Raw genomic sequence first — 22133 nt, forward strand, 5'->3', positions numbered from 1 at the left:
CCGGCACCGGGTAGTGGACAGTGGCAGCCGCAACTCTCAGAGTTGATGATGGGATGGGCCGCAGTTGAATCCGGGCAGGGGCAAGGTCGGCCTCGGCCGGGGTCATCGGTGGAGGCTGGTGCAACAGCGCCCGGCCCAGACGGAGACGCGGTCAATGCCCTCCGTTCTGCTCCAGAGCCCTCATATATCTCCTCTGGACGGGACTCACTGAATGGCAATATCGGTTGTAAGGTGGTGGCAGCCGCTGCAGAGGATGTATCAGCGGTCGCAGCCTTCGCAGGGGCGGCCTGGGGGTGAGTGACTTCTCCTCCCCCCGTTTTTCTGTCTTCTCTTCTCTTTTCATCATGGCGTTCTGGCGTTCTTCTCCCTCCTCTCTCGGCCCCTTTCTTGCCACTGGCTTCTGCCCCTCCTTCTGGGTGCAGTGTCTTCTTCCAGCTCCTCCATACCAAGCCAGTATACGAACCCCTCAGGGGGGGGCCATGTTGCTGTTACATAGTAATTCAGGCAGGGGAGGCCCAAGACTCTTCGCGGTCTTTTCCTAGGACCTCCCATCTCTTCACCCCCTTCTTCTCCACGCCAACGGCCATTTTTAATGTTCATTTCACAGTCTATCAAACTGGGTCTTCTGCACATTGTCACAAGATTTAAGTCCAGCAAATCCCGGCCGCACAGAACCCGATGGCATCGGGTCTCGTCATCCTGTTGGTGACGCCAAGTTGGGTTGCCCTCCCAGGGCTGTGGGGTACTCGGTACCGGGCCGGTGTCAGTGGGACGTGTCACAGCAGCGGTAACCCGGACCGTGGCCCTGGGCGCCCAAGAAATTAGAAGTTGTGAATAATGAAATGTAGTTAGATGAATAGTTTGTGACGCCACCTGTGGTGTTCGGCAAGGGAGGCGTTAAGCCGACGCTACATGCAGATCCTCCAGGACAGATGGTGTGGTGCAGCAATGATGGTATAGCCCTCCACAGGCAGCGCTGTTGTCCCAGAGCAGTATAGATGTGGAGACACTTAGGTGATGTAGTGTCTGGCGCAGGGGATGTAGCAGTGTCAGGCAGATGGACGCAGGAAGGAATAGAGGACACCAGGGCATGTAGTTCCAAAGCTTTACTCACAGTCTGTAGTGCCCGCTTCTGTGCCGTGTTCTCCGGGTCAGGGACTCAGTCAACCTCCAGGCAAGATGGAAAGCTCCCTTCCACACTCTGCCAACTTATGTGCCTTTCCTGAACGTCTCCTCTATAGCACCTTTAATTGTGAAGATCTCCACTACCCTGTTACACTGGAGTTCCTCCTGACAGATGTTCCCAAGAACTCTACTTGCATGGCACACAGCTGTAGCCTGCTTCGGGGACTCTCTACTCCTAAGTCCCGGCTCTCTATCCTTATTGCTGTTGTGCCCTCAAGTCGTAGATGGGAGTAGTGCATTTACAGCCCACTACTCCACCAGTGTCTGCTGCAGAACCATTAGCGTTCGTACAACCTCGGGGACCTGGCCCCGGCCTTGCATTTAGAACTTCTAGGCAGGATTCTTCCTCTAACCCACGTCCTCTGTGTTCCCTTTTACTCCTACATTCCGTGCTTGTCCTTTCCCTTCTATGGAAGCTCAGGCTTCAGGTCAACGTCCTTCTCCTTCTTTCCTTTCCTTTCCTTTCCCGTGCCAGCTGGCTCAGGTCACTGAGGCAGCTGCAGCACTTCTTCTTCCATCCCTTCTTCCAGGGATCCCCACTCCTCTCGAGTGGCTTCCTTCCTCACTGACCTCCTGTCAGACTGATTTGTCATTCTAAACCATCCCACTCATATATATATTCTGAACTCCACCCACTTCCCAGCACGTCTAGTGTTCCAAGCAGGGAACCACCAAAGGTGCTCTGCCTCTCTCTAAGCAAAGAGCCGCAATGTGGTTGTGGTGAACTACTCTATTGTGTGGGGTGCGAGTGTTGGAGCGTGGTCAAGAGCCTCCAACTTACCTGGATGGTGGGGCACCACACCTAAGGAGAAGGTGCAGTACCTCTGTGGCGACTGAGCCTCAGGGGCGCCACAGGAGCAGAACTGAGCTTATTACAGAGCTATGGGAGCAGGATCAAGCTTAATAGAGGGATATGGGAGCAGAACCGAGCTTACTACAGAGCTATGGGTGCAGTACCGAACTTACTACAGAGCTATGGGAGCAGAACCGAGCTTACTACAGAGATATAGGAGTGGGACTGAGCTTACTACAGAGCTATGGGCGCAGAACAGAGCTTACTAGAGAGATATGGGAGCAGAACCGAGCTTACTAGAGTGATATGGGAACAGCACCAAGCTTACTACAGCTCTATAGGAGCAGAATCAAGCTTACTACAAAAATAAGGGTGCAGAACCAAGCTTGCAACAGAGCTATGGAAGCAGAACCGAGATTACTACAGAGCTATGAGAACAGAACCAAGTTTACAAAAGAGCTATGGAAGCAGAACTGAGCTTACTACAGAGATATGGAAGCAGAACCGAGCTTACTAGAGAGATATGGGAGCAGAACCAAGCTTACTAGAGTGATATGGGAACATAACAAACCTTACTAAGGATCTGTGGGAGCAGAAACAAGCTTACTACAGAGCTATGGGAGCAGAGCCGAGCTTACTACAGAGCTATGGGAGCAGAACCGACTTACTGCAGAGATATGGGAGCAGAACTGATCTTACTACAGACATATGGAAGCAGACCCGAGCTTATTACCGAGATATGGGAGCAGAACCAAGCTTACTATAGAGATATGGGGGAAGAACCGAGCTTACTACAGAGATAAGGGAGCAGAACCGAGCTTGCTACAGTGATATCAGACCAGAACCCAGCTTACTACAGAGATATCAGTCCAGAACTGAGCTTATGGAGCGCCCACCAGGGCCGTGGGGAACTCGGTACCAGGCAGTTCTTAAAGGGGAAGTGTCACGATAGCAGTGACCTGGTCCGTGGCCCTGGGCATCCAATGAAAATGTTCAATAAAGTTTATAGTGGATGATTTAAAAGGAAATTAGTTCATGATGCTACCTGTGGTATTCGGCAAATAAGGTGTTAGCCGACCCGGCTTCAGAGTCCGATGGGGCTGATGGTGATGCAGTAGAGTTGTTACAGCTCTCCACAGGTAGAGCTAGGCCCCAGGGTAATTGTATGTGTAAGTGATGAGAGGATGGTGGTTGTAGTGCAGGGCAGATGGTATAGCAAACAAATCTGAGGACACATCAGGGTTGTATTTCCTTTACCTTTACTAAATTTATACAGGTGCCGATGGGAGCACTGGTTACAGGTGTCAATGAAGGTCCAGGCAGCCCGAAGCAACTTAGGATCCACTCAGCCAGGTGGCTTGGAGGCCTCCTTACTGCGCTGCTCTATTTGAGGTCCTTGCTGCCTAAAGCTCAGCTCAGTCCTCTGTTCCTCTCACTGTCTTTTAGAAAACGTTACTCGCGTGACAGGCAGCTTGAGCTTTTCACAGGAGTCGCTCCTCGTGGCATCTCCGGGCTCTATCCTGCTGCTGTGCCTTCAGGTGTGTGATAGGGGCCAGAAGACCTGCAATCTGTCCTCCGGATTTAGCTGATGAGACTGTAGTGCTCTGCAGCCACAGACTCTGGTGTCCAGTTCTAGCACTGAGCTCTGGGATGAGCGTGGTCACTAGGGTTGAGCGAAACGGGTTGAAAAAATTCAAAAGTCGCCGACTTTTGGCAAAGTCGGGTTTCATGAAACGAAACCCGCCCCTAGGATGAGGTCGGCCACGAGGTCGGCGACTTACGCGCCAAAGTCGCGTTTCAAAAGTTTGTTTTGCGCTCTTTTTCAGCCAATCAGGATCCACGGACACTGTGGGCAACGTGATGACCTAGGCACGGGTCACCACCATCTTTCAGAAGGGCATGCAAGTGATTGGCTTGCTTTGGTGGGCGTCACAGGGGGTATAAAAGGGCGTGCACGCCGACCGCCATCTTACTTCTGCCGATCTTAGTATAGGGAGAGGTTGCTGCTGATTCTGTAGGGAGAGCGTTAGGCAGGGAAGAAGACAAAAGAACTGCTTCTGCTGCTAGCGATTTGGCCTGCACAACACACAAGTCACTGTGTGTGCAGTGCAAGGGGAGGCTATATTGTGGTGTATCAGTGGTGTTGGTTGTTGGGCTGCCTTCTAAGGCTTCCTGACACGCTGGCATTGCTGTTTACCCACTGCTCCGCAAACTGCTTTTTTAAAAGCAATCCAATCTCCCTTATCCTCTAGTCACTTTTGTCACAGCTGTGCCATCGAGCGTGTCACATAGCGCTCAGATATCAGTGGGCCTCACACAATCTACAAGTGTCCAGTGTCCAAAAGTGTACGCAGAGATTCAAAATCTCCATTATCCTCTCGTCACTTTGGTCACAGGCAGCTGTGCCATCGAGCGTGTCACATAGCACTCAGATATCAGTGGGCCTCACACAATCCACAAGTGTCCAGTGTCCAAAAGTGTACGCAGAGATTCAAAATCTCCATTATCCTCTCGTCACTTTGGTCACAGGCAGCTGTGCCATCGAGCGTGTCACATAGTGCTCAGATATCAGTGGGCCTCACACAATCCACAAGTGTCCAGTGTCCAAAAGTGTACGCAGAGATTCAAAATCTCCATTATCCTCTCGTCACTTTGGTCACAGGCAGCTGTGCCATCGAGCGTGTCACATAGCGCTCAGATATCAGTGGGCTCACACAATCTACAAGTGTCCAGTGTCCAAAAGTGTACGCAGAGATTCAAAATCTCCATTATCCTCTCGTCACTTTGGTCACAGGCAGCTGTGCCATCGAGCGTGTCACATAGCGCTCAGATATCAGTGGGCCTCACACAATCTACAAGTGTCCAGTGTCCAAAAGTGTACGCAGAGATTCAAAATCTCCATTATCCTCTCGTCACTTTGGTCACAGGCAGCTGTGCCATTGAGCGTGTCACATAGCGCTCAGATATCAGTGGGCCACACACAATCCAAAAGTGTCCACTGTCCACAAGTGTGTGCAGAAATTCTAAATCTCCCCTGTCCTATAGACACCTTGTACCTTGTTTTACATTACTATATAGTTTGTTGGATTTTGTCTACATTTCTACCAAAAATGAGGAAGGCTGGTGGAAGAGGCCGTGGAATTGGGCGGGGGTTGGCAGCTGGTAATGATGGTGTTGGTGGTGGATCTGATGGTAGTGGCAAGAGCAAAATAGGACCGAATGCAGGAGGTGCTGACCCTGCGTCATCGTCTGGCTACATAAGGCCTCGAACGCTTAGTTTTCTAGGAGTTGGCAAACCGCTTTTAAAGGCAGAGCATCAGGAAAAAGTTTTGTCTTACATTGCTGACTCAGCCTCCAGCTCTATCGCCTCCTCTTCTTCAGTTGTAAAAAGTAAAAGCACTGAGTCGTCATTGGAGGCTCATGTTCATGAACCACACCTTTCCTTGTGTCCTTCACCCCAACCAAGATTGAAGGATGACGCAGGCCATACTACTGATTACTCCATGGAGCTGTTTTCACATACCATGCCTGGATTATCAAGTCAAATGGTGAATTACCCAGGCCAAGATGAATCTGACATGGAGTGCACTGATGCACAGCCGCTGATGGATGATTCTGCTGGTACATTCACTCAGAGCACTACATTGTCCTCGCAGTGTACAGAGCCAGATTTTGACCCTGATGAGACTCAGGTGCCCCTTCCCGCACACTATACCACCATACACGGTGACACAGAGAAAGGTGCACATGACATAGAAGAGGAGGTGATGGATGACCCAGTTGTTGACCCAGATTGGCATCCATTGGGGGAAGAGGGTGCTGCTTCCAATAGCTCAGATGAGGAGCATCCACAGCAGACATCGACATCGCAACAGCTGTTATCTGGCAGGCCCGGAGCACTCCAAAGACAGGTTCCAAACATCAAAAGAGTTGCTGGACAGCTTGTCCAGAGGGTCAAAAGATCACAGCGTGCTAGGCCGCAAAATGTCTGCCAAAGTAGGAAGAGTGCAGTGTGGCACTTTTTTGAACAAAATCCTCATGATCAGGCCAAGGTTATCTGTAAGAAGTGCGCAAAAACCTTTAGCCGAGGGAAAAATCTGAAAAATTTGAATACCAGTTGCATGCTTAGACATTTAACCAGCATGCACTTGCAAGCGTGGACACAACACCAAACCTCAAGTGCCACATGTGCAACTGATCACAACGAAGGTAGTCAGCAACGCTACATTGTTTCCCCCACTGTAAGCCCACCGGTTAGCACAGCAGCAAATGTTGAGGTGTCGTTGCAAGGCCACAGCAGTCAGGGAATCCCACTGTTATATCAACGAAAGACTGATTCTAGGCCATCAGAAAGAACACCAACTCCATCACCATCATCAACCCTCTCTCAGTCCGCCCTGTCCACCGCTACTTCCACCATATGCAGCTCTCAAGTCCAGCTCACCCTCCCAGACACTATGAGTAGGTCAAGAAAGTACTCAGTCTCTCATCTGCGTACACTGGGTTTGAACGCCCACATTGCCAAACTAATCTCGTTTGAGATGATGCCCTTTCGGTTGGTTGAAAGCACAGCTTTCCGCGAACTCATGGCCTATGCAGTACCACGCTATGACCTACCCAGTCGCCACTTCTTCTCTCGCAAAGCCATCCCAGCCCTCCACCATCATGTGAAAGACCGCATTGTCCATGCACTCAAGCAGTCAGTGAGCGGAAAGGTGCACCTCACAACTGATGCATGGTCCAGTCGGCATGGCCAGGGCCGTTACGTGTCCATCACTGCGCACTGGGTTAATGTGGTGGATGCAGGGTCCACAGGGGACAGCGGTGGTGGGACAGTGCTGCCTAGCCCACGGTATAGGAAACAGTTGGCTGTAGGCGTTCGACCCTCCTCCTCCTCCTCCTCCAGAAGCGAAAGCTCGTCCACAGAGCGCAGTCGTACGAGCACACCATCTGCAGCTGCCACTGTTGCACACGATGTGTCCCCCTATCGAGCAGCTAGTGGAAAGCGTCAGCAGGCTGTGTTGCAGATGATGTGTTTGGGCGACAGACACACCGCCGAGGTGCTGGCCGAGTACTTGAAGCGACAAACTGAGTCATGGCTGGGCAGTGTACATCTTGAGGCAGGAAAGGTAGTTAGTGATAACGGCCGTAATTTTGTGGCAGCCATAGCCCTTTCAAAACTCAGCCACATACCTTGCTTGGCTCACACATTGAACCTGGTGGTGCAGTGCTTCCTCAAAAATTATCCGGAGTTAACAGCCCTGCTCCAGAAGGTGCGAAGACTGTGCGCGCACATCCGCCGGTCGCCTGTACACTCCGTTCGTATGCAGAAGCTGCAGCGATTGCTCCACCTTCCCAACCACCGCCTCATTATCGACATTGCAACAAGGTGGAACTCCACCCTGCACATGGTGGAGTGGCTGTGCGAGCAGAGGCAGGCCATAATGCATTTGTGGGAGGATACACGGCCAGGCACTTTGAGAGCAGACATGGAGTTGACAGGCGTGCAGTGGTCGAAGCTGAAAGACCTTTGTAAAGTCCTTCAGTGTTTTGAGGAATGCACACGGCTGGTAAGCGCAGACGACGCCATCCTAAGCATGAGCATCCCACTTATGCGTCTGCTCATGCAAACTTTGACGCACCTTAAGGAGCAGGCGTCTGCAGCCAATGTTGATGAGGAGGAAGAGGAGGAGGGAATCCTTGATGACATTCAGCCATTGTCTGCTCAGGGACCTCTCCTGGATGAAGTGGAGGAAGAAGAGGAGGAGGAGGAGGAGGATGATGGGGATGATTACTTAGGGGAGGAGGATGCATCTCGTGGGGCAAGTGAAAATGTTGGCGTGGCAAGGTCTGGTACAGGGTTTGTGCGTGACTTGAGGGATGTGGATTTGCCAGAAAGTGCTCCTCCACCCAGCACTCGCAGTGCATCATTGACACCGGGAACATTGGCCCACATGTCAGATTATGCCTTGCGGATCCTAAAAAGGGACCCCCGCATTGCCAAAATGATGAACGATGACGACTACTGGTTGGCCAGCATCCTGGATCCACGCTATAAAGGCAAATTACAAAACATCATGCCACAGGAGAACCTTGACCTAATATTGGCTAATAAACAAGCAACTCTGGTAAATCGGTTGCTTGAGGCATTCCCAGCACACAGCAGCGGTGATGGTTCTCACACGAGCCGTACGGGCTGGGGGCAGCTTGGCAGAGGTGTTCGTGGTGCACACAGCAGAAGTGGCGTTGGAGACAGGGGTTTCATGACAATGTTGTGGACTGATTTTTCAAATACCGCTCACACAACTGGTAATACTGCATCGATGGAAAGTGACAGGAGACAGCAGTTGTCAACTATGGTTACAAACTACTTTTCCTCCCATATCGATGTTCTCCCACACAGGTCATTCCCCTTTGACTATTGGGCCACTAAACTGGACACCTGGCCTGAATTGTCCCAATATGCCTTACAGGAGCTCGCTTGCCCAGCTGCAAGTGTGCTATCGGAAAGAGTCTTCAGTGCAGCTGGATCAATCCTTACAGAAAAAAGGACCCGTCTGTCAACCCAGAATGTGGATGATCTAACCTTCATTAAAATGAACCACGCATGGGTTTCCAAGGATTTTGTCCCACCTTCCCCTGATGACACATAGGGTGACAGAAAAATGGCTTGCTTTGGTCCACCTCTTCCTGGTACTTCACCTATTTCGCCTTTTGCATCAGCTGAATGTCCAACATCAACATATGCCACTTTCTAAAACTCCCTAACTGTGCTGCCTCCCCCCCCATGGCTGGGGTCACCACCTACCGCACGACACCGTGCGAGTGCCGTTGCCCTGGACAGGTGGGTAGGCCGACTCTTGGGCGCGGGCACTGGCACAGGGTCCCTCATAGTGCAATCAAGTGTTTCTTACGGCGGTGGTGCACACCCGCCGTCAGACACACCGCTGTACTATGAGGGCCCAGTGCCAGTACCGACGCCCACGAGTGGGCCCCCCTTGCTTGGGCAGGGCCCCAGCATTTGCAATCTTTACCTCTCCCTGCTCCTCCGCTGTGTAATCTGGGCCGTCAAATCCATACTGTGCCTGACACCGTCTGAGCCTGCCTCCTGAGACATATATTTTGAATGTGTACGCTATCCATACATGTTATCCGGGGATACGGTACCCTTTCTAACCTTTGTGCAATGACGTGCAATCCATACTGGGCCTAACACCGTCTGAGCCTGCCTCATGCTGTATAGACATATATTTTGAATGTGTACGCTATCCATACATGTTATCCGGGGATACGGTACCCTTTCTAACCTTTGTGCAATGACGTGCAATCCATACTGGGCCTAACACCGTCTGAGCCTGCCTCATGCTGTATAGACATATATTTTGAATGTGTACGCTATCCATACATGTTATCCGGGGATACGGTACCCTTTCTAACCTTTGTGCAATGACGTGCAATCCATACTGGGCCTAACACCGTCTGAGCCTGCCTCATGCTGTATAGACATATATTTTGAATGTGTACGCTATCCATACATGTTATCCGGGGATACGGTACCCTTTCTAACCTTTGTGCAATCACGTGCAATCCATACTGGGCGTGAGAACGGCTGGCGAGCTGTTAAGCAAGCTACAGCACCTGTCCAGACAAGTACAGGGATTCCCTAGCGAGGAGACTTATTTGATTGTTTTCAATGTTGGGACAGCAATTTTTGGGGAGCACTATACTCTGGAGAATGATAGATGGGGCCCACCATACACTGGAACATTCCAAAGGTGGACATCAGACACTGGAGCAGCATTTACATGGCCCATTATACACTAGAGCATTAGAAATGGGGCCCATTATGTTTGGAGCATTATTTGGGCCCATAAGACAGTGGAGCTTCATCCATGGGGACCAACATATACTGTAGCATTATGTGGAGCTCATCATATACTGTTTCAAACATTATATGGGACCAATGATTCTGTATGGAGAAATAGATGGGCCTCGTCATGAGATGTAAAAAGTGAGGTATTTTTCATTGTACTATACCGCTATTTATCTGCCGTATCGGAGCATGATGAGTTGTGGTATGTGTTAAAGGGGCGCTCTTTCGCCCAGGGCACCTGAAAACCTGCAGCCAGCCCTCCCCCCCCACAACTTTAGCCAAATAACACCCATTTTTCAGTGCGTAACTTATATTATGAAGTTAATTAAGGTTAACAAGCTTAAGTAAGAAGAATTGATGCTTTTGGCATTCAAATGGGCACTGTTGGTGTGTTTCCTGTCCTCCTCTCACTGCCGACTTTTATTCCCCATTGACTTACATTGGGTTTCGTGTTTCGGGACGACCCCGACTTTTCCCTATAATCGGACGATCTTGCTCGACCCGACTTTTGGAAAAGTCGGGTTTCACGAAACGAAACGCGACCCTAAAAAACCAAAAGTCGCTCAACTCTAGTGGTCACAACTCCTCTTCCCAAGCTTCCCTATACTTTTATCTTCCTCTCTGACTCAGAATGCACTCTAGTCTGGGGACAAGCTTCTCACTCGTCCAGTTCCCAGCACTGACTGACTGAAACTCTAACTAACTTCCTCCTCCTGACCAGATAGAGCAGCTCCCCTCAAGTCAGGTTCAGAGTTCCCCCTGCTGGCCTAGAGCAGGATCTGTGTTGCATGCTGTGTATACCTGGCCAGGGGATCCCTCCTTGCTTCAGGCCTGACATTATCCCCTGTGAGGAAGGCAATGCCCTTGTGGCTACCGGACTCCTGTGGTGCCACACTTACAACAGAGATAAGGGAGCAGAGCCAAGCTTACTACAGAGATAAGGGAGCAGAACGGAGCTTACTAGGTCTACTACATAGATACGGGAACAGAACCAAGCATACAGCATATTTATGGTGCCTGAATCTAGATTACTACATCGATAGAGTACGAGAACCAAGCTTACTAGAGAGATAATGGGAGCAGAACCAAGCTTACTAGAGAGATATGGGAGCAGAACTGAGCTTACTAGAGCTATGGTGGAAGAACTGAGCTTACTACAGAGATAAGGGAGCAGAATCAAGCTTATGTGATAATCATGTGGGAATAGTGGATGAGGGCAGGTATATCTCGCCCAGATTCCTTTCCTATGTGGCCTAGTCTGGTTAGTATCGCACCTGCTTGCTAATGAATAATGGGAGGTGGATATAAAAGGATGCCAGGTGGTTGTGTGAGTGTCTCAGCCTGGGAACACAGAGAGCCTGTCTGTGTGAGAGACACACGTGAGTGAAAGCAGTGCCCACTGCAACTGTGGTTTGGCTGGACGGGAGAAGCCCGCCAGTTGGTAGTTAGGTTGTCCAATGTTTAGTTAGTGCCGGACAGGCAAGGATTTGTTTTATGTTTTTTTTCTTTATGCATTGCTTTCACCGTTAATAAACCTGACCCAGTGTCAGTTATACCCGGACCCCGTCTCTGTGCCTGAGTTTCATGCTGAATGCACGTGACCTTTGACCCCAGCAAAGCCGATCCCGGAGTGTTTTATCACACTTGCTACAGAGATATCAGACCAGAACCAACTAGGTCTGGTATATAGATACGGGAACAGAACCAAGTTTACAGCATAGATATGGTTTCAGAATCTAGATTACTACATTGGTAGAGTCCCTGTTCCCACCATATGTATAGTATGATGGCCCCAGTTCCCCCATATATATAGTAGGATGGCCCCAGTTCCCCCATATATATAGTAGGATGGCCCCAGTTCCCCATATATATAGTAGGATGGCCCCAGTTCCCCATATATATAGTAGGATAGCCCTAGTTCCTCCGTATATCTAGTAGGATGGCCCCAGTTCTTCCCATATATAAATTATGATCGCCCCAGTTCCTCCTTGTAACGCCAGTGTGTTTGTACTTTGCTTCCCTGGCGTTACTCTGCATGTCTGCATTAACCCTTTGCTCCTCTCCTCCTAACTAGCAGGGATACTGTTGCCTGTTACCGTTATGGATGCTGCTCAGGTCCCTGCCCCGCTGCGTAGCCGTACATGCGTGCGTGGCTCCGCTGCTTTGCAAGACCACCCGCTGGTGCTGTCCCTGGCTGCTGCTGTGGAAAGCTATCGGTGGGTTAATAGGTCCTCTACATTGTGTATGGCTTACCACGTATGTTCAGGCTTGCAGCTCTCGCCAGGTGTCCTCTGCAATGCTGATTTGTTTGGCCTTGCTTAGGGTGCGCACGGCCACACCTCCCCTGCTTTTATGAGGAATGGGTGTGTGCTACAATTGCTGCTCCAGCCTATGACTGTGAGGCAGCTGGTATATAAAGTTCCCTCCCCCTTTGGGGCATCGCCAGAGCTTCGCATTGAGTTCCTGAACCTAGCGATGTGAGTATGTGTGTTCAGCTCCTGCTCTGATTGTGATCAGTTCTGGGGGAGCTGGTGCTCTTTGTCCCCATGTGAACTGTGTTTTGCCACCTGCCAGGAGGCAGAATATCCTGGCCCTCGGCCCTGTCCGCCTTCCCAGGAGGCAGAATATCCTGGCCCTTGTCCGCCCTCCCAGAAGGCAGAATATCCTGGTCCCTGTGTTTGTGTGGAGTCTTGCCTTGCACCTGTGTCTTGTTCCCTGAATCCTGGATCCTGAATTTGTTCCTGCACCTGACTCTGTCTGAATTGTGTCTTGTTTCTTTGCCTGCTCTGGGGGCAGTAATACCAAGATCGCCCTTCCTGGAGGCTGCATATCCAGGCCTGTCTATGTTGTGTCTTGTTCCCTGAATTCTGGACCTGCTCCTTTACCTGACCCTGTCTGAACTGTGTCCTCTGTGGGATGTTCCTGAGGTCCCTTCATGTCTTGAACCCTGTGCCCAGTGACTGTGACTCTTTGCTACCTGACTTGCTGTGATTTAACCTGGGTTCATCTAGGAAGTAGGAGTCCGGTGTGTCCGCTGGGTTTCTGCCACTCTGTGCTCAGCTGGGGATTCAGTGCAATTCCCTGCCAGTTCCAGTCCAACCCGGCAGGGATTGCACCAGACCGCTGGGGTTCCTTTCTAGGTCGCTGCCAGATGACCGGAGCCTGATGACCACGGCCTGATGTCCGGTGTCTGACGACCCCTTCCAGATGTGCTGTGCCTGATGTCCTCTGCCAGATGGCCGGATCCTATGCTTCTCTGCCCGATGTCCGGAGCCTTCCGATCGCTGCCAGTGGTCCGGAGCCTGATGACTGCGGCCTGATGTCCGTAAATGATGCCCGCAGCCTGATGTCCGGATCCTGTCGGTCGCTGCCAGATGTCCGGAGTCCGATGCCAGTGTGCTGATGCTCTATCTAAGATCCGAGTCCTGATGCCCTGCCTGTATCCTGATGTCCAGTCCATGTTCCTGGTGTCCTGATGTCCGTGTTCCTCGTGTCCTGATGTCCGTGTTCCTTGTGGCCTGATGTCCGTGTTCCTGGTGGCCTGATGTCCGTGTTCCTGGTGGCCTGATGTCCGTGTTCCTGGTGGCCTGATGTCCGTGTTCCTGGTGGCCTGATGTCCGTGTTCCTGGTGGCCTGATGTCCGTGTTCCTGATGTTCTGCCCGTGTCCCGATGTTCCGCCAATTATCTGAGGTCCACCCAGTGATGACGTCCTTCTCGGATCGGTGTTTGATGTTCTCCTGCTGAGCCTGTGCTATGCCTGAGGCCTGAGAGAGAGGCCGTCCTAGTATGCCCGTGCCAGAGGATCCTGGACTGCATCAACCCATGATGACTCCTGCCATCGTCTGACATCTGTCCTGGGTATGTGTCTGATGTTCTCCTGCTGAGCCAGTGCTATGTCTGAGGCCTGAGAAAGAGGCCGTCCTGATATGCCCGTGCCAGATGACCCTGGACTGCATCAACCCATGATGACCCCTGCCATTGTCTGAAGTCAGTCTGAGGTTGGTGTCTGATGTTCTCCTGCTGAGCCTGTGCTATGCCTGGGGCCTGAGGAAGAGGCCGCCCTAGTATGCCCGTGCCAGACAACCCTGGACTGCATCAACCCGTGATGTCCTCCTGCCTTCGTCTGTTATCCTGAGACGTGTACCCTTCCCTGATGTGCAGAACCGAGAGCCTTGCATAACTATTTTGTTTCTGTACCATGTCTAGTTCAAGTAAACTTTGTCTATACCTGAAGTTGTGCGGTGTCGTTCTGCCTCCTCGTCCACATGCTCAGCTGCCACAGACCCCGGTCTCTACTCTTCCCTCGTCTGGGTATGCCAGGGTCCCCCCTGTGGTCCAGTGGGTCCACATTCCGCTCCCACCTGGGATGCTCGCCCCACGTCGGCGTGGTCGGTCGACGTGGAGGTGCCGGGTCGGCCGCGAACGCGGTCGCTAGTCGCGACACCCCTATATATAGTTGCTTCTCACAAAATTAGAATATCATCAAAAGGTTAATTAATTTCAGTGAAACACATATTATATAGAGTCATTACAAACAGAGTAATCTATTTCAAGTGTTTGTTTCTGTTAATGTTGATGATTATGGCTTACAGCCAATTAAAACCCAAAAGTCATTATCTCAGTAAATTAGAATACTTTATAACACCAGCTTGAAAAATTATCTTAAAATCCAAAATGTTGGCCTACTAAAATGTATGTTCACTAAATGCACTCAATACTTGGTCAGGGCTCCTTTTGCATCTGAATTGTTGGGTCTGGTGTCTCTCATCTTTCACTTGACAATACCCTTTAGATTCTCTATGGGTTTAAGGTCAGGCGAGTTTGCTGGCCATTCAAGCACAGTGATACTGTTGTTTTTAAACCAGGTATTGGTACTTTTGGCAGTGTAGACAGGTGCCAAGTTATGCTGGAGAATGAAATTTCCATCTCCAAAACCTTGTCGGCACAGGGATGCATGAAGTGGACCTACACCAGCTGGCGGCATGGCTCCCCAAAACATCACTGATTGTGGAAACTTCACACTGGACCTCAAACAGTTTGGATTGTGTGCCTCTCCACTCTTCCTCCAGACTCTGGGACCTTGATTTTCAAATGAAATGCAAAATTTACTTTCATGTGAAATCAACACCTTGGACCACTGAGCAACAGTCCAGTTCTTTTTCTCCTTGGCCCAGGGAAGGCACTTCTCGTCTTGTCTATTGTTCATGAGTGGCTTGACACAAGGAATGAGACACTTGTAGCCCATATCCTGGATACGTCTGTGTGTCCACAGCAGTCCACTCCTTGTGAATCTCCCCCCAAACTTTTAAATGGCCTTTTCTTAACAATCCTTTCAAGGCTGTGGTTATCTCAGTTGCTTGTGCACCTTTTTTCTACCACACTTTTTCCTTCCATTCAACTTTCCATTGATATGCTTGGATACAGCACCCTGTGAAAAGCCACCTTCTTTAGCAATGACCTTTTGTGGCTTAGTATGTTGGTCACAGTTCCCCCACATATATATAGTAGGATGGCCCCAGTTACCGTATATATAGTAAGATGGCCCCAATTCCCCCATATATATAGTATGATGACCCCAGTTCCCCCCATATATAGTATGATGCCCCAGTTCCCCTAAATATAGTAAGATGGCCCCAATTCCCCCATATATAAAGTATGATGGCCCCAGTTCCCCATATATATAGTATGATGGCCCCAGTTCCCCCCACACATATAGAATGATGGCCCCAGTTCACCCCATACATATAGTATGATGGCCTCAGTATACCCCATATACATATAATATGATAGGCCCAGTTCTCCGATATATATGGTATGGTTGACCCAGTTCCCCCATATATACACAGTTGTGGCCAAAAGTATTGACACCCCTGCAATTCTGTCAGATAATACTCAGCTTCTTCCTGAAAATGATTACAAACACAAATTCTTTGGTATTATTATCTTCATTTATTTTGTCTTAAATGAATAAACACAAAAAGAATTGTCCTAAAGCCACTCCCACAGTACCAGGGATGAGACAGAGCGGATAATCAGGGTCAAGCAGAGATCAAGACCAAACAGACATAGGAGGTACCAGGCAGAATCCAAAGCGATATCCAGGGAACAGACCGAGTCAAATACAGAGAATCAAGTAACCAGAACACAGCACTAACACACTCAGGGGTCACCACACAATGCCAAGGGCAAGAGTATAACTGACAGGGATGGGAGCGTCCTGAGGCTATAAGAAGCCTCCCCCAGAACCAGGGAGAGGCCGCAATCATAGCCCCAGGTGTGCAGGTAAGCCTGCATCGGGATCACAACCTTTAACCCCAGAAATGCCAGTCATCAGCACTGGTTCCAAACATTAACCCCACGTGTGCGAGTCAAACCCGCACTGAGATGATGACAGTTTCGTGTTTCAGTTGGACCTCTGACTTTTCCCTATAGTCGGCCGTTTTCGTTCAACCCGACTTTTGCGAAAGTCGGGTTTCATGAAACCCGACTTGACCCTAAAAAAGGCAAAGTCGCTCATCTCTATATTAAAATTTTTTTTTACAATTCTTTCCTTCTTTTGAGTACCCTAGAGTCTGCGGTTAGGCTGGTGATTCTGTTATGAATGGGTCACTGAGGAGGATGGCAGGAACAGGCTAAACCACCAGAGGACCAGAGAGGTTGGTAACTAAGCGGATTGCAGGCCCGTGATCCTATCCACATAACTAGCAGTAGCCATGGAGCGTTCCTACGATGCCCTAGACGCTTTGTCACAGCCGGAGAACTATCTAAGCCTAAAGACAGAAAGGTGAAATCTAAACTGCCCTGGAGCAGATCCCCAAAGGAATAGACAGCCCCCAAACATATGTTGTCGGTGAGACAAGATGAGACACAAACACAGGCAGAGAACAGACTGAGCAAACGGGGGGGGGCAAGCTGTCTAGACAGGACAGGACAGAAAAGATACTGTCTGCAATCACACACAAAACCCTAAAAAAGTCCAACACTTCTGATATACAAAAAACCTGAGGTCACATGACCTCACCCCCGCTAGATCAGCACTCTGGTATGAACTGGAAGCAAAGCAAAAAGATACTAACATGACAGGGGACTGAACAAGCTGCAACATATGAAGCACGGCCCAGCGCTGCCCTCAGCAGGGAGCACGCTGAATCCTAGCAACAAAGCAGAAAGCAAAAAAAAGGCAAAACCAGATTAGATGCAAAGGATTAGCAAAAGAATCACTTAGCTGAACAATGCAGATCAGGCAGGGGACAAAAGAACTCCAAATGCACAGGGAGGAAATCACCAGCAACCTCAAAGAGCAGCCAGCTCAATTATATGCACCCAGCTAGTAATCCCAGGTTTCCAATTATCGTCGTCAGGTGGGGATCTTCCGTCCACCTTGCCAGCTCCACTAATCTCAGTAACCACCAGAGGGAGCAGAGGGAGCTTCGGCTCAGAACTCCGATCAAGAGAATTCACAACATCTTCTGCTATAAACTGCTAATGTATGACCATTTTATGTATATTTTATAAAAGATATTAACAGTCATATCTATACATGTAATATTAAATTCAATGCGCCGTTATTTAGGAATGGAAGAATACTTATAAAAAGCTGGCATACAAATATGTAACGGAATCTTGTTCTTCTACCAATTTAAAGTACTTACAACATTTGGGTGGCATTGTGAACCTGCCTACATGCACAATGTTTGTCTCAAAGTCAAGAAAATTTAATGTCTGTACATTGTGCACAGGGGATTTAAGGTGACTTCAGATCATACTAGGTTCCAGTAACACACAGATAGACATAAATGTGCAAATAGACGGTGCAAGCAGGGCCGGACTGGGACTAAAATTCAGCCCTGGCATTTGAAGTTACACAGGCCCACTAGTCACATGGTGACTATATAATATCTTTGTACACTTGTAGTTTACAAGAAGTGAGAGGAGATTAACACAACTATATAACATGTAGTCACAGCTGTGCCCAGTATTTCAGCTCAGTCCTATTTATTGCTTTTAGGTACAGTACTCCTCCCAAATCTCTGTCCCCTTTTGTATGCATGATTACAGAATTCCTGGCAGAACTGCTCTTTATTGGGCAACCAGACCCCCTGTTCATAGCCGCCCCTATCATACCTCCCAACTTTTGAAGAAGGGAAAGATGGACAAAGACTGCAAATTTTTGGCCACGCCCAGCCACACCCATTTCACAACTAGTCACACCCATGTCCACACCTAATCGCACCCATTTAGCACTGCTGATCACACTGACTGGTACTGAGGGCACAGTGGCTGGCATTATGGGCACACTGACTGGCACAAAGGAAGAGAGAAAACAGAGAGAGAGAGAAAAAAGAAAACAGAGAGAGCGAGAAAGAAAGGGGAAAGAAAGAACAGAGAGAGACAGAGAAAGAACAGAGAGAGAAAGAAAGAAGTAAAGAAAAGAAAGAAAGAACAGAGAGAAAGAGAGGGAAGAAAGAACAGAGAGAGAAAGAAAGAAAGATTAGAGAGAGAAAGAAAGAACAGAGAGAGAAAGAAAGAACAGAGAGAGAAAGAAAATGAGGGATAGACAGAACAGAGAATGAAAGAACAGAGAAAGAAAGAAAAAGAGAGAAAGAAATAAAGAAAGATTCTACAAAGATACTATAGCAGCCCGGCTCCCATTGTAGTACCCACCTGAGCCTCCCGGTGCATGACCTATCATGATCCGCTCACATGGCCGACATCCCCGATTCCAAGGCGATCCTGCTGTCTGCGCTGTCGGAGGAGGACACGGTGATGGATCTGAAGCATTCCTGGTTCCGTCACAATCTCCTCAAGAAATTATCTCATTTCCGGTCAGCTTCCAGCACATCACTTCAGGTGGAACGTCATATGTGTGTTTTAAAATGCTCCTCGGGGCTCCGCCGTGTACTCCTGTGTCCGTGGGAAAAGCCCGCTTTGTATGCTTTGTACACACTTGGCTCCGCTCTCCGTACACCTCGTACATGCGCGGCTCCTCTCCGTACACCTCGTACACACGGCTCCGCTCCGTACACCTCGTACACACGGCTCCGCTCCGTACACCTCGTACACGCGCGGCTCCTCTCCGTACACCTCGTACACACGGCTCCTCTCCGTACACCTCGTACACACGGCTCCTCTCCGTACACCTCGTACACACGGCTCCGCTCCGTACACCTCGTACACACGGCTCGGCTCCGTACACCTCGTACTCCCGCGGCTCCGCTCCGTACACCTCGTACACATGCGGCTCCGCTCCGTACACCTCGTACACACACGGCTCCGCTCTGTACACCTCGTACACACACGGCTCCGCTCCGTACACCTCGTACACACACGGCTCCGCTCTGTACACCTCGTACACACACGGCTCCGCTCCGTACACCTCGTACACACACGGCTCCGCTCCGTACACCTCATACACACACAGCTCTGCTACATCCACACTGTAAATCCTGACCCCACACATACTTACCTCAACCAGCACCATGACAACAGCAAAGCAGAGTCTTGCAGACGGTAGAGGCAAGGCTGAGCGCACAGGACATGTGATGAGGTCACAGGAGGGGCGGAGTCAGGGGTGACATGATCGGGGGTCTGGACAAAGGCTCCTGATCATGTGACCCCCTGACTCCTCCCCTCCTGTGACCTCATCACAGGTCCTGCGAACATAGCGAGCAGGCAAGCGAGTGCAACGCTGTGAGTGGCTGCGGGGGGAGGGGGTCTCATGCTAAGGCGAGGATGGGGTGCGTGGGGGGGGTGGCGGCTTATCTCCCTGCAGTGCAGGAGGGACTTGAAACTATCACCGCCGTGCCCGCAGAGGGCCAGCGTCAGGAGCAACAGTGGCCGCAGCAGCTGGCAAGCGGCCAGATGATCGGGCGCTGCCGCCCGCGGCCCACGTGACAGCGGCCCAGCGGGAAAATGCCCGGTTGATTCTATTGCCAATCCGGGCCTGGGTGCAAGAGTGACAACAATAGATTGAAGCACGCATTGCACTGTAACTTTAAATCGGAAAAATCTTATTTTTGCAGTATTATACAGTTGTGGCCAAAAGTATTGACACCCTTGCAATTTTGTCAGATAATACTCAGTTTCTTGGCTGAGGGTGCCAATACTTTTGTCTGGCCCATTTTTGGAGTTTCGTGTGAAATGATCAATGTTTTACTTTTTGCTTCATTCTCTTATGTGTTTTTTCATTTAAGACAAATTAAATGAAGATAATAATACCAAAGAATTTGTATTTGCAATCATTTTCAGGAAGAAACTGAGTATTATCTGACAGAATTGCAGGGGTGTCAATACTTTTGGCCACAACTGTATGTTTTTCAGCTTAGTAAAAATCTTGCTAACACCCATGCTCTAGTTTCTTTTTCTCTTCCAGATTCATCAGAAACCGACACCTGTCATAATCTGAAGCCTGGTGATTTGGTAGTTGTGAAAAGGCATGTCAGAAAGCATGGACAAGAACCCTTGTATGACGGTCCCTATCAAGTCCTCCTCATCACCCAACAAGCCAATAGCAAATAAAGGGGGCAAAATGTTTTGGTTTTCCACATTTTCTGTATTATTATTGGTAGAAATTAAAGTTAAAGTTAGAAGATATTCAAAGGCTCAGAGATCAATATGATAAAGACAATGATCATAATAAGGACAGTTGGTGGTCTGACACCTTCTCCTTTCTCAATCCAGCCAATTGATTTAAGGGAATTGGGGGCTGGATAACTGGGATTTTACAAAGCTTGATGTATATTGCTGCCTGTATCCTTGTTGTATATGTGATACTAAAACTTGTTCTTTGGTGTATTTCTGTATGTATTAGGAAATTCTGCACTAGGATAGCTAGCGATGATACCAAAGTCATCGTTGCCCCTGCTCTTCTCTATACCGATCTCAAAAGGCTACTTGATGAAGATGTTGAAGCCAAGCGCATGGCTACCTTCAAAAGATCTCCACCACCATCATCAAAAATTGTTATTTGTAAATTGTAGCATACGGGGAGATGGGTGCGCTGCAACAGCCATGACTGATAACATGGCATCAGCCATGTGAAGACCAGTACCCCTTGAGCTTATGGCTTGGGATAGCACCTCTGATGCTGCATATTAGTTAACTAAATTTATCTAGGGGGGATTGTGAAGTACAGTATTCAGTTGTACGGGACATCTTGTTCTCCAGACCTCCATTTTAGTGCTTGCGACGCCATTTTGTTGCTTACGAGTTAAATTTTGTAGTTAGGTGAAAGTTTGCGGTTGTTAAGAAACCAGACTGTCCCAGTCTGAACAAGATATGATATATGAGACCCTGATGAATGTGCTATTGTTCTATTCTCTGCGTCACGTAGCTAGGGACATATTCCGATTTTCTTGCAATACTATTGGCTTATAAAGTAAATGTGTCACGACGATGCTATTGGTAGCTGAGTACTTTGCATATTTAAGCAAAATACTATAAAAAGGTGACATAATAAACGGGGTTAGTGATCTGCCTTGATCCTCCCATACAGAGGCATACGTCTCCGTCTGGTCATTCCCAGTTGCTAGCAACGCCCTGTGGATTAATTTGGAAATCACTTGGTCAACCGTGAGGGGTTAATTTAGCCCTCCCTCAATAGCTCCCTCATCATACAGTATTAAGAAATGGGGTATGTAAACTTTTGATCAGGGTCATTTGAATGTTTTGGGTTGTCATTATGATTTAAAACGTGAAAACACATTGGTTTGACAATAAATGGCTTCACACAACCACTAACCATGAGTGAAGAAAAAGTTTTGGTGTTATCATTCATATTCTCTGAAAAAAGGCCAAGAAAGTAAAAATTCTGCCAGGATATAAAAACTTTTGAGCACAACTGTATGTAAACTTCTGGTTTCAACTGTATGTGAGCTGAGTGCTCACAATAGTATCAAAGAGAAGAGACTAGCAGCTTACAAGAAACTGTAACCCTTTCAAAATAAACCTTTATTAGTAAATAATTAAAATCCATCAGACTAACGAAAAAATGATAATCATATATACCATGGATATATGATGTAATACAAAACATATAGATATAACAGCAGACTATAAAAATTTGTACCATGTGCCCACAGGTAATCCTGTAGCCAGGTGAGCAATACTATACAATCTACAATGTTAATTGCCTGGGTAATGCCATATTATGCGCATTTTGTTTTTTGAGCTATACTACCAGAGGTCTACAGCAGCATTTAAGGAGCTACAAAAATTTCTGGCAAGTACTGGTTGTGTACTGCAAGTGACAACAATCTCATGTATTCTTCATAAGTATGGCC

The sequence above is a fragment of the Dendrobates tinctorius genome, unplaced genomic scaffold, assembly GCF_039654945.1.
Source record: "Dendrobates tinctorius isolate UK_male_01 unplaced genomic scaffold, ASM3965494v1 ptg000036l, whole genome shotgun sequence".
NCBI classification, from domain to species: domain Eukaryota; kingdom Metazoa; phylum Chordata; class Amphibia; order Anura; family Dendrobatidae; genus Dendrobates; species Dendrobates tinctorius.